Genomic DNA, 15,197 nt, shown 5'->3' with positions numbered 1-15,197 from the left:
TTATTTATTTGTATTATTGACACTTCATGCTTCTCAGTTTGGATTCACTTTCCTTATATTCGTTTGTTCTGTTTTAGTCTTACATACCTATTATAGACCTAAAATTTTTGATTTTCTTTCATTATTTATATTTATTTATCACAATTTGTAATTGTGTTCTTTTAAAATTTTGTCTAGTTTTGCTTAATTACAGGCTGAAGACTTATTTTATAAATATAGGGACTTCCCTGGTGGTGCAGTGGTTAAGAATCCGCCTGCCAATGCAGGGGACACGGGTTCAAGAAGATCTCACATGCTGCGGAGCAACTAAGCCCGTGCACCACAACTACTGAGCCTGCACTCTAGAGCCCGCGAGCCACAACTACTGAGCCCATGTGCCACAACTACTGCAGCCCACACGCCTCGAGCCCGTGCTCCGCAACAAGAGAAGCCACTGCAATGAGAAGCCCATGCACCGCAACGAAGAGTAGCCCCCGCTCGCCACAACTAGAGAAAGTCCACATGTAGCAACGAAGACCCAGCGCAGCCAAAAATAAAAAAAAGAAAGAGAGAAAATATACATTTCTTTCCAATTTATTTTAATTTATAAAATTATTTTAACATGGAAAACAGAGACTTGGCTATTATTGGTAGTATTATTGTAGCCACTTATTTTGTATGTATTCTCTTTAATATATAATATATAATTATATAATTAGGTGTAAGATGTAATATGAAACAGAAATAGATATAGAAAACAAAAAGAAACGGTCTGACAGGAAAAGTTAAGACTAACCATTATCCTAAGAAAGGAAAGATGAATATTTTTTCTCTACAGTTTTTTTAACTATAGGAAAAAAATGGCCCTTGCAAAACTCTAAGTACCTAACTGAATTATAAAAGAATGCTGTCTTTCCACATTGAAAGCTACCCAATTTATTGAGGAATGTATTATATACAGTCCATGATTATTAATTCAGATTGGATTATTGGTCATTGGATTATTGAATAGTCTGTGGAAATACACAAATCTATACATCTTAGGATGAAAAGAAGGAAATAAGTGGGAAGTGTATTTCATTTTTAATGAAGTACAGTTCTAAATATTTCATAATATTGTACTATTTAATTTAATCTTTACAACATTGTACAAAAAGGACAGGCTGCATAATTTGCAGGCCCCAAAGCAAACTGAAAATGCAAGGCCCATTGTTCAAAATGTATTAGGAATTTCAAGACAGCGATAGCAGAGCATGAAAAGCTAATCTCAGCCCTTCTGAGGGTGGGGAATGTGTGACTGCACAGGCCCCAGGCTATGAACACCCTGTACCAATAATTTCGGGGGATGAAAGCAGATCATTCTCACTGGTGACTAAGAAATCACATGTAGACCTAGACTTTAAATATGGTAACAGAATGGAGAAATACACAAAAAGTTATGAAGGAGTTCTGTGCAGAACTGAGAATAAGAACCAGAATTACATAAATAAATGATGGAAAAACTGAAGGGGGTTTAAGAAGCATCTATTTTAACTCCTTTATCATGCACATAAAGAGGAAATGAAAAGAAATATATTTATATTCTTTTTACAAAAGCATATGTATACGTGTGTGTGTATACACATGGAGAGAGTGTTACTCTATTCATAAACTGGTTGACAGGTTATTATTGAACAAATGCATTCATTCAACAACCAGCATTTGACACCCACCATATATCCAGACATATAGTGGTCGCTGAGCTCCTAACCTATGTCAGACATTACAGAACTCTTAAGATGATAATACAAGTTCCTGCCTTCAGCATGTTCACATTCTAGTTGAGCAGAAAAAAAAATCTATAATACATACATATATATATAACAACTATGAAATAATAACATGCAGAAAACAGGCATAAGAAAATACACTGACTGACATAAAGGTCCATGTCCTGCGGTGACTATTACAAAACCTTTAATCATAGGTGCCAGGTATGAAAAGTACTTGATAGAAAAATGTACACTCCTACTAAATAAACTAAGTAATGGATTTTTAAAATTCATTTATTCAGTCAGTCAGTTATCAACTATTTACTGGGACCCCATAGTGACACCACAGTTCTTGATGTGCCATTTACTAGTAGTCCAGGGCTAAATAAGAAAAGCATGCACTCTTCTATAATTTCTATTCTAATGGCTAAAAGAGACTTCGAGAAGTAAACAAAAAATATACACTTTCAGGTAGTAAAAAATGCTATGAAAAAATATATACCAGGGTAAGGGATAAACAGTGTGAGGGCTTGGTTTGATTTAGATTAAACTGAATGGACCAGGATGTTATACTCTTTTCCTTATGTGGAAATAATGTTTTCTACCATATAGACTCCCAAATGTTTTGACTCAACTTTCATCTTAGAACATTTACATATAAGTAAATCAAAAGTGTTATCACTAATAATTAGATTTCATGTATTTTATTCTTTAAATTATGACAAACAAGTAATACATTTAATCCTTAAACCCTGAATGCTTTGTTCTCTGAGATAAGAACTTTCCCAAAAGCAAATGAGTGCACAAATTTTCATGGGGTTCTTGCCTTTCTGAAAGTTGATTCAAAGATTAGTGTGTAAAGTTCCTGCTATTAAGTACAATCATTTTCACTTGTGAATATGAGTAGGAAAGATTACAAGTTGTTAAGAAGTTCCAGAGCTTTTGCCCATGACAGAATGATGGGTCCACACGCTGTATTTAAAACCCAGCTGAATGTATAAAAATAGTATTTAACTTTCATAGTCATTATGAGCTGAAGCAATTTATTGAACCCTTCAATCAGGAGAGGAAACAAAAGATGGGAAATGGGTGGATGACTCATTTCTTCATGTGTTGTCTACATAGTGCTATTCTGATAATTGGATGATCTGAAATTTAAATGAAATTGTGTTAATGCATTTTAGAGAGGAGACAAGCACAAAATATTTCAAAAACAAAACCAAAGTACTGTAAAAAGCAGAAAGAATCCAAGGAAAGGATGTCTTGTAATTAAAAATGCACGAAGATTGTGTATGAAATGCAGAAGAATAAAATCAACTTTAAATAAAATGAAAACTAAAAAGCCAGGAAGAAAAGCCTTCCTTATACCTAAAAACCCAACTTGAAATCTTGTATCTATTCACTGTTCTAAAACGCTTTGTTTTAGAATTAATATTAAAAGTAAATATTTAATTCCTTTTTAAATATATTTGAAAGAATAGCAATTTCAGGAATATCTGTAGGCTGTACTTTAAATAATTGACTTGATCATATTTCATATGAAGTAATTTGAAGATGACTCACTCAACTCCCAGTGACAAAGAAATATGTGTATTTTTGCTTCTTGTGAAACACTCATTGGTACCCTCAAATACCACTTGTTCAAGCAATTTCATCCCATGACTCTCAGAACAAAAGAAAATTCTGTCATAGGGGAACACTGGCCAAAACTCCAAAAGAAATTACTGTGAAAGATTTTCAGTTCTACCACATTTTGTATTTCATAATTATGCAAAACGAATGCAATGGCGGATTTTTTTTTTTTTGAGTAAGAAGATAAACGGATATTGGAAGCCAACTGCTAATTCATTTTATTCTCAACTCACGCTAAGACCTGACACCACATTCCCTTCCCTTTGTTCTTCAAATGCTGTCCCTCAAGGGCAGCAGCAGCTTATAATCTACTCACTATGTAGCAATGACAAATATGATGCTTTTACTTTTTTAAGGCATTAAAGTACATTTCATTCCTACCAAATTGTCTATAAAATAACGCCCCTGACCATCTTTGAGGAGGGGAGTTAAGCTTCTAATGATGAGCAGTATGCTTTCATCAGGACCTCTCAACGCACCCTGAAATTGTATACCATGCATGACAAGTAAAAATCTTTTTTGACATATTTTTCATTACAGCTCCTTCCTTTCTTCTAACCTTACATTACTATTTGGTAATATATTTTGTGGTATACTAGTAATATTCCTTTGAAAAAGGGCTTTATTTTATTTTAATGAGTTTTCATTCAGTAATAATTAAATGGGGCGACACGAGTAAGTGAGGATTTGTTTTTGTTATAAAACTAAGTCATACTGCACAAAATCAACTCAACTGAGTCATGAGCAGATAAATGACATCAGATTAATTTAAGTGCTAGCAATACTGAATGGGAAAGTATAGTACCAATTCCCAGGAAATGTACTTCTTTTCACACAGACATGGAATTTCCATGAAAACCAGGAGTAAAAGAGGTACTTGGCATATAGTAATGGGAGTACTTCTGTCTGTGTGATGCAGCCAATATAACAATGATTGATGGAACAAATTATTGTTCCAATCATTTTCACTTTGCTTCGCCCATCACTGACTTGATTTCAAAGCCAATGCATGCACACACACATATGCTTACATATATTCACATTTTTATATATGTATAAGCACACATTAAATTGAAATGTTTTAAAATTATTTTATTTGAAAATATCATCAACTCTAAGTCACTGAAAATGCCAAAATTTTTGTTTAGCAAAGCCTGCTCTAAACAACTTCTGATGTATCTTCCCATTTTGTTACTTTGGTGATCGATACATAAAACTCTTTATGACTATGAAAAGGAAATTTTCTAATTAGTGCCCATGGAATTATCTAGATTTAGTAGATTCAAACATTAGCCTCAGTGAAGAGTTAATTTCAGGACTAAGTTGGATGTGATTATTTAATTATACCATATATAAAATGACTCTAATTAAATTCCTTCATAAAACATATTTGGTATAATGAGCTCGGACAAAATTTATCAAGGCAGTAGACTGAATCTTTGGCAACCAAACAAATACCATGACATGATATTTCCGGCACAAGACACAGCAATATCAATTCGGAAATACTGGAACACACTGAAGTATTATAAATCATCATGACCAGTTTATTACACAGCGGAAGTGAGGAATAATGATCCGTTATAGCTTCTCCTTCCCATCTCTGGAGAGCACAAGCTGAAGCTATTTTTAAGTGGTTCAATGCACTTAAAAATTGCTAACCTAGCATTGCTAACTCGGTGACTCTAAAGAAAGTCAAAGAAAAGGTTCCAATTAATTTTTAAATAGAAGGAAATATAAGCAGTATATTTAAAGCCTATAATCTATAAAATGTTTGAACAGGTTTCTAATCAAATATGGAGAATCTATATTTATGGGGAGTACTACGTGCCAGTTCCTCCCAGTAGCCCTTCATTAAACAAGAGGTCATGCACATTTCTGATTCACTCAGCTTGAAAATGAATCGTAAGATTAAATGGCAATAAACTAAGGTAACTTTCCCACTATGCAGATGTATGTTTGATGATTCAAAGAACGGGTGCACTTGCCACTGCCTAATGAGGAAGTCGCCTTTCTCCCTGACAAGAAAAGCATCTGTAAAAGGTTTCCGATTCCCAAAAGTATATTTCTAGATTTACAGGTTCTTCTATTCTGAACTGCCACTGGGAATCTCTTGGCTAACATTAGGAACAAACTGAAAAGGAAACACATTCTGAATTTTTTTCAGTGTATTACATAAAAGAATAAAATGGAAGAAAAATTATCAAAATGTGGTCTCTTACCCACTGGAAAAAACATTCAATCTCATCACTGAGTAAATTGTTAATTCTTAGAGTTCTATAGGCTCTGTATTTTCTAATAGCTCACTAGAAAATATGCCACTTAAAGCAGATTTTTGGTTTTGGTGTTGATGGTTAGACAAACAATAATTGTTCCCCGTAAGTTTTCTTTAGATACTGGCCAAATTATGCCAAAATTAAGTTATGATGAATATAAATGGTGAAGCATTTTTTAGTCTGGATTTTCAGTTCGGATCCTCATATGAAAGTAGAAAATTAATGCAGGGACTGTTTAGAGTATTTGAAAAGGCTTTATATGCCCATCTTTATTCATATATAACCACTAACTTCTATGTAGTTCAGGTTTACATTATTGGAGCTAATCCAAATATACAAAGAGCTGTGCATTTAATCTTCTCTCCTTGAGTGCATTCAGATTAAGGGATGTTTCTCCTGTTCCCACCATCTACACTAATAAAGTATTTATACAACAGCAAGAATTGAAATGGGGCCACATTTTATGTATTTCTAACCCTCTGGGCACATAACATAATTATATTGTCTTTAATAAGCTTTGAGAGTTTTTTTTTTTTACTCCATACAACTATATGACATGGAGTAACGTTGTGACTAACATAAGTAATTTGCTTATGACTAAATTGGAGTTTATTTCAAAGAGATAATATTCTTATTCATTCTATTGAAATAGAAGTTACTTTGGGCTCTTTTATTTGGTTTATTTGAGCTTTTTTGGAGGGGGGTCAGGGGTGGTGATAGCCCATTGACTAAATCTTTTGCTTCATAGAATATTTTGTGCTACAAAACCTTGAGAAACTCTTATTTGCAGAGGATGCACAGAAAATTTAGGCAACCAAAATTAGTTTTTAAAAAGTATGTATGGGGTTTTCCCTGGTGGCGCAGTGGTTAAGAGTCCGCCTGCCAATGCAGGGGACACTGGTTCGTGCTCTGGTCCGGGAAGATCCCACATGCTGGAGCGGCTGGGCCTGTGAGCCATGGCCGCTGAGCCTGCATGTCCGGGGCCTGTGCTCCGCAACGGGAGAGGCCACAGCAGTGAGAGGCCCGCGTACCGCCAAAAAAAAAAAAAAAGTATGTATGAATGATATGAAACTTCCCAGATAATTGTACATTCTCATTTTCTTTTTGACTATATACTATACAATTTAACATGTTCCCAATACAGCTGTTACAGTTAAGACATGCCCATGAAGCTACAAAGGACAAAAAGAAATTAAAATAGAAATTGAGCCTATTTGCTTATAAAATGAATTTTTTATTTTATTTTATTTTTTGTGGTACGCGGGCCTCTCACTGCTGTGGCCTCTCCTTTTGTGGGGCACAGGCTCCGGACGCGCAGGCTCAGTGGCCATGGCTCACGGGCCCAGCCGCTCCGCGGCATGTGGGATCCTCCCAGACCAGGGCACGAACCCGCGTCGCCTGCATCGGCAGGTAGACTCTCAACCACTGCGCCACCAGGGAAGCCCTAAAATGAATTATTTAAAAGGAGCCCAACAATGGAAGCACACACACACACACACACCCCCCCTTATTTTCAAAAGGATCTATATCTATATATCTTTTTAAATGTAGGAAACACTGGCCTTGGTGACATCACAGAACATGAGAACCTCACTGCTGCCTTAAGGCATTTCCTATCGCTGGTACCACCCAGGATCACTCTTCCTCCAAATCTTTCCCCAGCTGGTTTTCTTAGTTCATTCAGAGCTCAGCTCAACTATCAAGTTCTCATGCATGTCCTTTTCTGCTCACCCCAACTGTCCCCCTCCTCCTGCAAATACCACCTGCCCCCCACAAATCATCACACTCAATCCTCTCTTCCCTTATCTTCGCTTCATTGCATTTATGAGTTCCAAAAGATCATCCCTTCTGCTTGTTTCTGCTGCTGGAAAGTAAGAGCTCTGTGAGAGCACGTTTATTTCCTGTTTGCTGCATATGACCCACACCTGGCACATCTGGCAGAGAGCAGGTGCACTATAAACACTTATTTTAAAAATGAAACATTTGAGAGAGCTAATCCCAAATGACTTGCCCAGTAGATTCTCTAATCTTTCCTAGTAAAACATCTTGATTGGAATCTTTCCCATCTTAATGGGAAAGTACCTCACCTTGAATACCCCTAAGCTTACCCGTTAACACACACCTCCTAAGCACAAACCGTGGATTCCAGGCCTTTTACCGTCTCTCCTTTGAATTCCTCACTTACTGCCTCACTAACAATCAAACTTTCAATGATCTATCAAGTTATCATGTTTATTTATTCAACTAAATGCTTCTTAAATTGGCTAATATTGTCTCCCCATTCATTCTCCTTACTGGGATCTATCTTCTACTTTGAAACACCAAAATCTTAGCCTGTCTACTCCAAAAAACCCAATTAAATTTTACTCAGAGTTTTGAAGAGTGAACATTTTTAACTGGAGGTTTTTGCATTGAGTGGTTAAGATTTTATTTAATCAGCTTTTAATGGAAACACCAATTCTGGTGGAGGAGGTTATATTTTCTATAGTTGCTCATTGATTGAGATATTGGGATTAGAAAGGTCAAACTAATAATATTTCTTAATAAACTTTACTGTCTTCCCACATAATCTTATTTATTTATAGTTCAACATTTTATGCATTACCACACTGTGGTATAATTAAAAGAAATCTCTTACCAGAATTAATGTAGTCAACCCTGTAAACCTTATTTTCTCCCCTATAATTTGAGGGAAAATATCTGACTAATAGGATTATCGCGGTAACTAAAACTAAAGTAATACACATTATCAGCCTAGCCCAATACCCGGCATGAAGTAGGAGGTATGGGGTATTCAATAATTTTCTCTAGATTTTGCTGCGATAATAACCCCCAAATTTCACTGACATACAAGAACAAATATTTATTTCTTGCTCAGGTTACATGTTGGCTGCAACTCTTCTGCACGTATTTTTCTCATTCTGTCCAACGGAATGGCCACTATCTGTGACATGCTGTTCTTACGGCAGAGGGGGGGAAACGCAGGAGGGCTTTCAAAGCTTCTCCTCAGGACTGTACATCCCACTCACTTTTTGTTGGCCAAAACAACTCACATAACTAAGCTTGTTGTCCAGTGGGAATATATCTTTCCCCATGTCCCCACCCCATACAGCAATATAAGGCACATGGCAACACACATGGAAAGAATTGGGCACAGTAATAAAATCTACCACTCCATCAACGACATGGCTTAATAACATTTCACAATCGCTTCCTCATTGGCCAAGTAGATATGAAAACAGGAAACTCTGTCCAAAAGTAGATATATTCATTATGAATGTGCCTTAAGTGGCTTACAAGAACTCAAACAGTAGTCAGATCAGTGATCTACCTTGAAGTTCAAGACCCAGCAGGCTCTCCCACCATACTCTGATATTCATGTACTCTTTGAAATACAAATTTGAAAGTTAACGATTCTTCTGAGCTCTTCAACCAGTACCAAGAAACTTCACTATCCAGCAGTACTCCCCTGTTCCTGGACCAGCAGTATCAGCATCACCTGGGAACTTGTGAGAAATGAAAGATTTCAGGCTCCACCCCAGACCTGCTGGATCTGAAACTCCAGGTAATTCTGATGTACATTAAGGTTTGAGAACCACTGCTTTGTCATTAACAGCAATTATCAGATGTAAAAACAATATAACCAGGTGGAAAGTAAACTAAAGGCTGAATTTAGTCTGTGACTCAGAAGTTGCCCTTTTCTAAATCAATATTTTAGAAGAGCAGCATTTTTACTTCCAAACTTGAAAACCTGACAGTCTGTTTTAAGAAAAACTAAGCTCAAGGAAGAAAATAATGCATTTTCCTCCCAAAATGATTTTTCAGTGGAGATAAAAGCCATATAAATAGATCCATATAATTGTGCATATCATCCACAGAGCCCGTATGGTTATGTATAGTGTGTATTATTTTTTATTGTTGAGTAATATTTCATTTTATGAATTACCACCCTTAACTCACCCGTAAGTGTTTTTTGCAGATATTTATTTTGGGTTAACACCTAAGTGGCATAGAGTTACTTTTTCCAAATTAGCTGTTCCATTTTATACTCCTAACAGCAATGAGAGTTCCAGGCTTTACATCCTCACCAACATCTGGTGTTTTTAGTCTCTTCAATTTCATCTATCCTATTGGTTGTACAGGGGTAACTCACTGGGGTTTTCATTAACACTTCCCTGATAATGATGTTGAATACTTTTCCATATGGTTATGCCAAGCATATGTCTTCTTTTGTGAAGTCTTATCAAGTCTTTTTACTACGTAATTGAGTTGTTTATCTTTAATACTGAGTAATAAAAGATGCTTATACATTTTAAATACAAATAAGTTACTGTCAGACATATGTATTGAGAATATGTTATCCTATGTGTGATTTTCTTTTTCTTTTTATTAATAGTGTCTTTTGATAACTAGAAGTTTTTTTTTTATCATGAGGTAGTTCAATTTATCACTATTTATAGTTTTTGTTCTTGCACTCCCTATAAAAATCTCAGCCTAACCCAAGGTCACTAAAATACCGTCTCATGTTTTCTTCTAGAAACTGGTTGTTTTAGCTTTTACATTTGATTATGTATGGTGTCCAATCATTCTTTTTCATACATTTATTCCATTATTCCAGCACCATTTGTTGCAAGGTTTCCTTTCCTCATTGGCTCACCTTGATGGCCAGCTGTACCTGTGCTGTAATTAGTTACTTTGACATCTCTTAGCACTCTTGCAATATTTCAGTGTGACCTAGGATAGTATGATGTGTGTGATAAATGTTTGCAATTTTCTCCTGAAGTTTCTCTTTGTGGGTGTCTGAAAATATATCTAACAACCTCATTAAATGATTTTCATCATTTAAAGAATTATAAGATATTTATATACTTAACTTCTACATATTAGTTTTACCTAACAAGAAAAAACATTGGGCAACTCCATATCTCTATTTCTTTTCATTTGTAAAGAAACCCTAACTAAATATAAAATCATAGTAAATTGGCCTAAAGTGAAAATGAGTACTAGTGGATAATTATAGCAATCAAAGGATTTCTCTTGATATTTACAGATTATATAATGATATATGTTTAGCCATTTGTGGTCAAATATAATTTCATGAAACAGGCTCTGTGAGATGTTTTGTTCTAGGATCAATTAAAATTTTAGGAGATATTGGGTTGGAGAGAGTTGAGGAGTGTCCTTACTGTGGGATGCATCAGTGCCTTTAGCAAAATGATGGTTGTTGTGTATTTCTAAAGAGGACAGAGTAATCCACAGAGGAACAATAAGAATAACTACAGAACAAGCATAGTGACAGTCAAATTCAGAAAAACATATGCTTCTAAAAACTTTTTTAGCCCTACAAGATTTTTTTTCTTTGTTGATTGCAATAAGAGATATAGCTTCAATTTTTTAAAAAAAGCCATGCAGGAGAGCTAAGATAAAAGGCAGCTGGGTGAGAATGGGAGAAGAACACAGAAAGTCAAGCACATTTGTAATATTAAAGTCTCTAATGAAAACAATAAAAGGCAATACTCGCAAGGGGGATCAGTTTAATCAGTGGTTCGGAATAGAAACTTGACAATATTTCCAAAAATGCCTAGGAAATGAATAAAGACAAAATTACTGGAAGATGATGCTGGCTGTAGGATTACCCAATCTAAGAATCATGGGTCTTCCTAGGAAGAATCAAGTACAATGGTACAGAAGTGATATTGAAGAAATCATTGACAAAGGTATTTTGACCCCAAAATCAGATCTCAGATTGAAGCTACAAACAATTCACCATGCTCCATGGAAAGAGCAATTGAAAGAGATTCACATAATGATAGAATTTAAATATACAGATGTGAAATAAATGTAGATCACCTACAAAGGAGCAGATTTATTATAATTAAAATATCAGAAGGAAATGGAACATTTAGAGATAAAATGTTATCACTCAAGGTAATGATTTCTAAAGGGAACTTGATGTTTAGGTTTGGGGGCAATAGAAAAATAATCTTAGATATTCAAGGTTTTGAAAAATAAACTACCCAAAGAAAATTCTTTGGGACTTCCCTGGTGGCGCAGTGGTTAAGAATCTGCCTGCCAATGCAGGGAACATGGGTTCGAGCCCTGGTCCGGGAAGATCCCACATGCCGCAGAGCAACTAAGCCCAGGAGCCACAACTACTGAGTCCATGTGCCACAACTACTGAAGCTCACATGCCTGGAGCCCATGCTCTGCAACAAGAGAAGCCACCGCAATGAGAAGCCCGCACACCACAACGAAGAGTAACCCCCGCTCGGCGCAACTAGAAAAAGCCGCGCGCAGCAACGAAGACCCAACGCAGCCAAAAATTAATAGTAAATAATTTTTTTAAAAAAAGAAAATTATTTAAGAATTTACTTCAAAGAGAATAACAGAGAAATGTGAATAAAAGGTATCAAAAATATGGGAGAAGGGGAAAATGGGACTGGTTATAAGCACTGTAATCATTACTTATAGTAGTTAGATTTAATGACCATTACAGCTCAATGAAAATGTCAAAAATAGTGCTTGAGCTCGGTGCTTTGTGACCACCTAGAGGGGTGGGATAGGGAGGGTGGGAAGGAGACACAAGAGGGAGGGGATATGGGGATATATGTATACGTATAGCTGATTCACTTTGTTATACAGCAGCAACTAACACAACAATATAAAGCAATTATACTCCAATAAAGATGTTAAAAAAATTAGTGCTTGAAACAGAAGCACTATGAAATAGTCGTAATTTAATTGTATTTAATGAGTTCTAAAATCCAAAGTTATAATAATAATTTCCTGTAAGTAAAAATGAGAGGAAAATAAAATGAAGTTAAATCTTTCATTTTCAATAGATGAAGGGCACATGATACCATTTACTTGGAGACCTTGATAACTGCAAAAATTTATACTATGTTTTAAAAATAATATAAGGTAACCATTCAGAGACATAAAATCAGATATATCTATTTGCAAAGCATTGGAGATTCAAACCTACATAATGTGTTTGAATTTCTACTGCTTTTAACTGTAGAAATTGCTGGGTTTCCTGGAGTAGATGGTACTTTTAAATACTAGGTGATTTGCTGTACAGGAGAAACTAACAACACTGTAAATCAACTATACTCCAATAAAAATTAATTTAAAAAAAAAACTAGGTGAGAGAGATGGGACTGATTCTTCAAAAGGACCATCACTCAAGTACTAACACCAGTCAGTGACTAACTTTTAAGGTCAGCTCCTTGTCTTGGAGAAAGCTGTTATTCACTCACAATCACTTTTTTCAAAAAATGAAATGCCCACAAAATTCTGTTATTCTGTTTTGCACCATGAAACTAGAGTGTCATTTTCAAAATGCTTAAAAGATCAAGGATTATGGGAAAGGCTATAAAAATGTATGGATTATAATGATACATCTTTTAAAATAGCAAAAAAGTTATGAAGAATTTGTAGGTACTATTCATGAAGAAGGCTTAGATTTGTTGTGGATAATAAAATTGATAAATATTTGCTAATTTTAATTTTTTTAATGTGTACATTTTATATAACATTTCTACTCCCCAAACCATTATTTACATACTGCCAGTCATTGGTCTGCTTCATCACTGAATGTCTTAGATCCAGAAAATAGGTTATGCTAGGCATATCAGGATGTAAGCACCTCTTCTGGACCACCGCTGTCCCTTTTTAGACAACTATCAACAGCAAGGAAATTGATATCCAGCCTTTTCTACCTGTTTCTAAAGTTTCAATTTGTGGTTATTTCATTGAACACTCCAACTCAAATTTACTCTATTAGGATGGTGATATTAAAGCTGACAGGAGCTTTAATCATCACAGAGCCTGAAATATCAGTTTAATTTCTACTGAGTGTTCAAATAATTAAAGTGAAACAAACATAATATTATGAAAGATGATGAAAATAATTAGGCTTATTTTTCAGGATGTGCACATACCACCTTTAGTTTCTGATATTTAAATGTTACTTCTAGGGTCTGTGCAAAATACTGAACAGAAATACTACCCCATGATGAAAAACCATTTAAAGTATATTTCCTGGCCTCTCCAATAATTAATGCAATCTTTCAAAATTAAAAAAAAGTGACCTCCTTTTTAAACATTAATTTGTCAAATGCTTAAATATCAACCTTACTTTGTTGCGTCTTGAGAAAGCATTTCAGACCGTAAAGGTTAAGTATATTACTGGCGTATTTAAGTTACAAATTTCAATTTCTTGTACAAATTTACCGTCCAGCTTAGAAGAGGCCAGCACACCTTAGTCAGTAATCTGGTTCCATCAGGTCTAAATTCAGGCCCTCATAATGACCTTACAAATGTGTTTGCAGTGGGAGGGAGTATAGTGCCAAGACATGAAGTAGAATGATCAAGAATCAAAAGATGTCACGTGGTGCCAGGAGAGGAAATGATTTAAAAAATAGGCTTGGGTACCTCAGTATATCTTCCTGAATTTATTATCATTAATTTCTTTTAGGGTTTCATAGGGATACTTCCCAGGGCACTCTTTTGCCCCTTGTCATTGAAACTAGAAGAATCATTTTCCCACCAGGCTCAGAGAAAAGTCTCAGCCTCGAGGCACTGCTATAATCTGTCACAGATTCTCCAAAGCAGACGTCATCACTCACCCAGACACCCTAAACCCTTCCTCTCTTAGACAGAAGCAAAACAGGTTGGCAAACCTGTAAGAAAGGAACGATGCAGCCCTTATTAATCCTTGTGGTGAATACCAATCACCTGGGGATGGCATTACAATGTAGATTCTGATTAAGTAGGTCTGGGGTGGGGTCTGGAATCCTGCACTTCTGATGAGCTCCCAGATGATGTGATGCTGATACTGCTGGTCCAAGGACCACACTTTGAACAGCAAAGGTACAATGGCTGAGGCCTGGTCAGTCAAAATTCCACCATTTATCTGATATGAGATCTTGCACAAGTCATTCTTCTGAGTGTAATTTCTTCCTGGGTAGAATGAGAATATCCACTGAGTTTTTTGTTTGTTTTTTTTGCGGTACGTGGGCCTCTCAGTGTTGTGGCCTCTCCCGTTGCGGAGCACAGGCTCCGGACGCGCAGGCTCAGTGGCCATGGCTCACAGGCCCAGCTGCTCCGCGGCATGTGGGATCTTCCCGGACCGGGTCACGAACCCATGTCCCCTGCATCGGAAGGCGGACTCTCAACCACTGCGCCACCAGGGAAGCCCTGAGTTATTTTTTTAAATGTTATACGATTAATGATAAATTTATGTGAAGTCCTTGGCACGGTGTCTAACATATTGTAAATGCTCAATAAAAGTTAACTATTACTATGATTGGATATGAATACAAAGATGGGCCAGATGAGCTCTTTTTTTTTTTTTGGCTTTGCACAAGATAAAAACCTTTATTTACAAATATTCTATTCCTTTAAAAATATATATATATATACAGAGAATAGGATTTGGATAAAATATGATAAAATCACAGGAAGCAAAGGCAACTTCTGATAAAATCAAGGAGAAATTGGTGACATCCAGAAAATCAAAACCAGTTCTAACAGTTACAAAAGGGTTAGGGCAAAT

General features: G+C 35.8%; 1 protein-coding gene across 4 annotated transcripts in view; it reads right to left on the bottom strand.

Moving 5' to 3' along the window:
* Window positions 1–15,197, bottom strand: part of ITGBL1 (integrin subunit beta like 1) — a 218,113-nt gene that overhangs the window by 50,518 nt on the left and 152,398 nt on the right. The window lies entirely within an intron of this gene.

This window comes from Tursiops truncatus, chromosome 18, assembly GCF_011762595.2.
Source record: "Tursiops truncatus isolate mTurTru1 chromosome 18, mTurTru1.mat.Y, whole genome shotgun sequence".
Classification (NCBI taxonomy): Eukaryota; Metazoa; Chordata; class Mammalia; order Artiodactyla; family Delphinidae; genus Tursiops; species Tursiops truncatus.
This window is presented reverse-complemented; position numbering and strand designations above follow the sequence as displayed.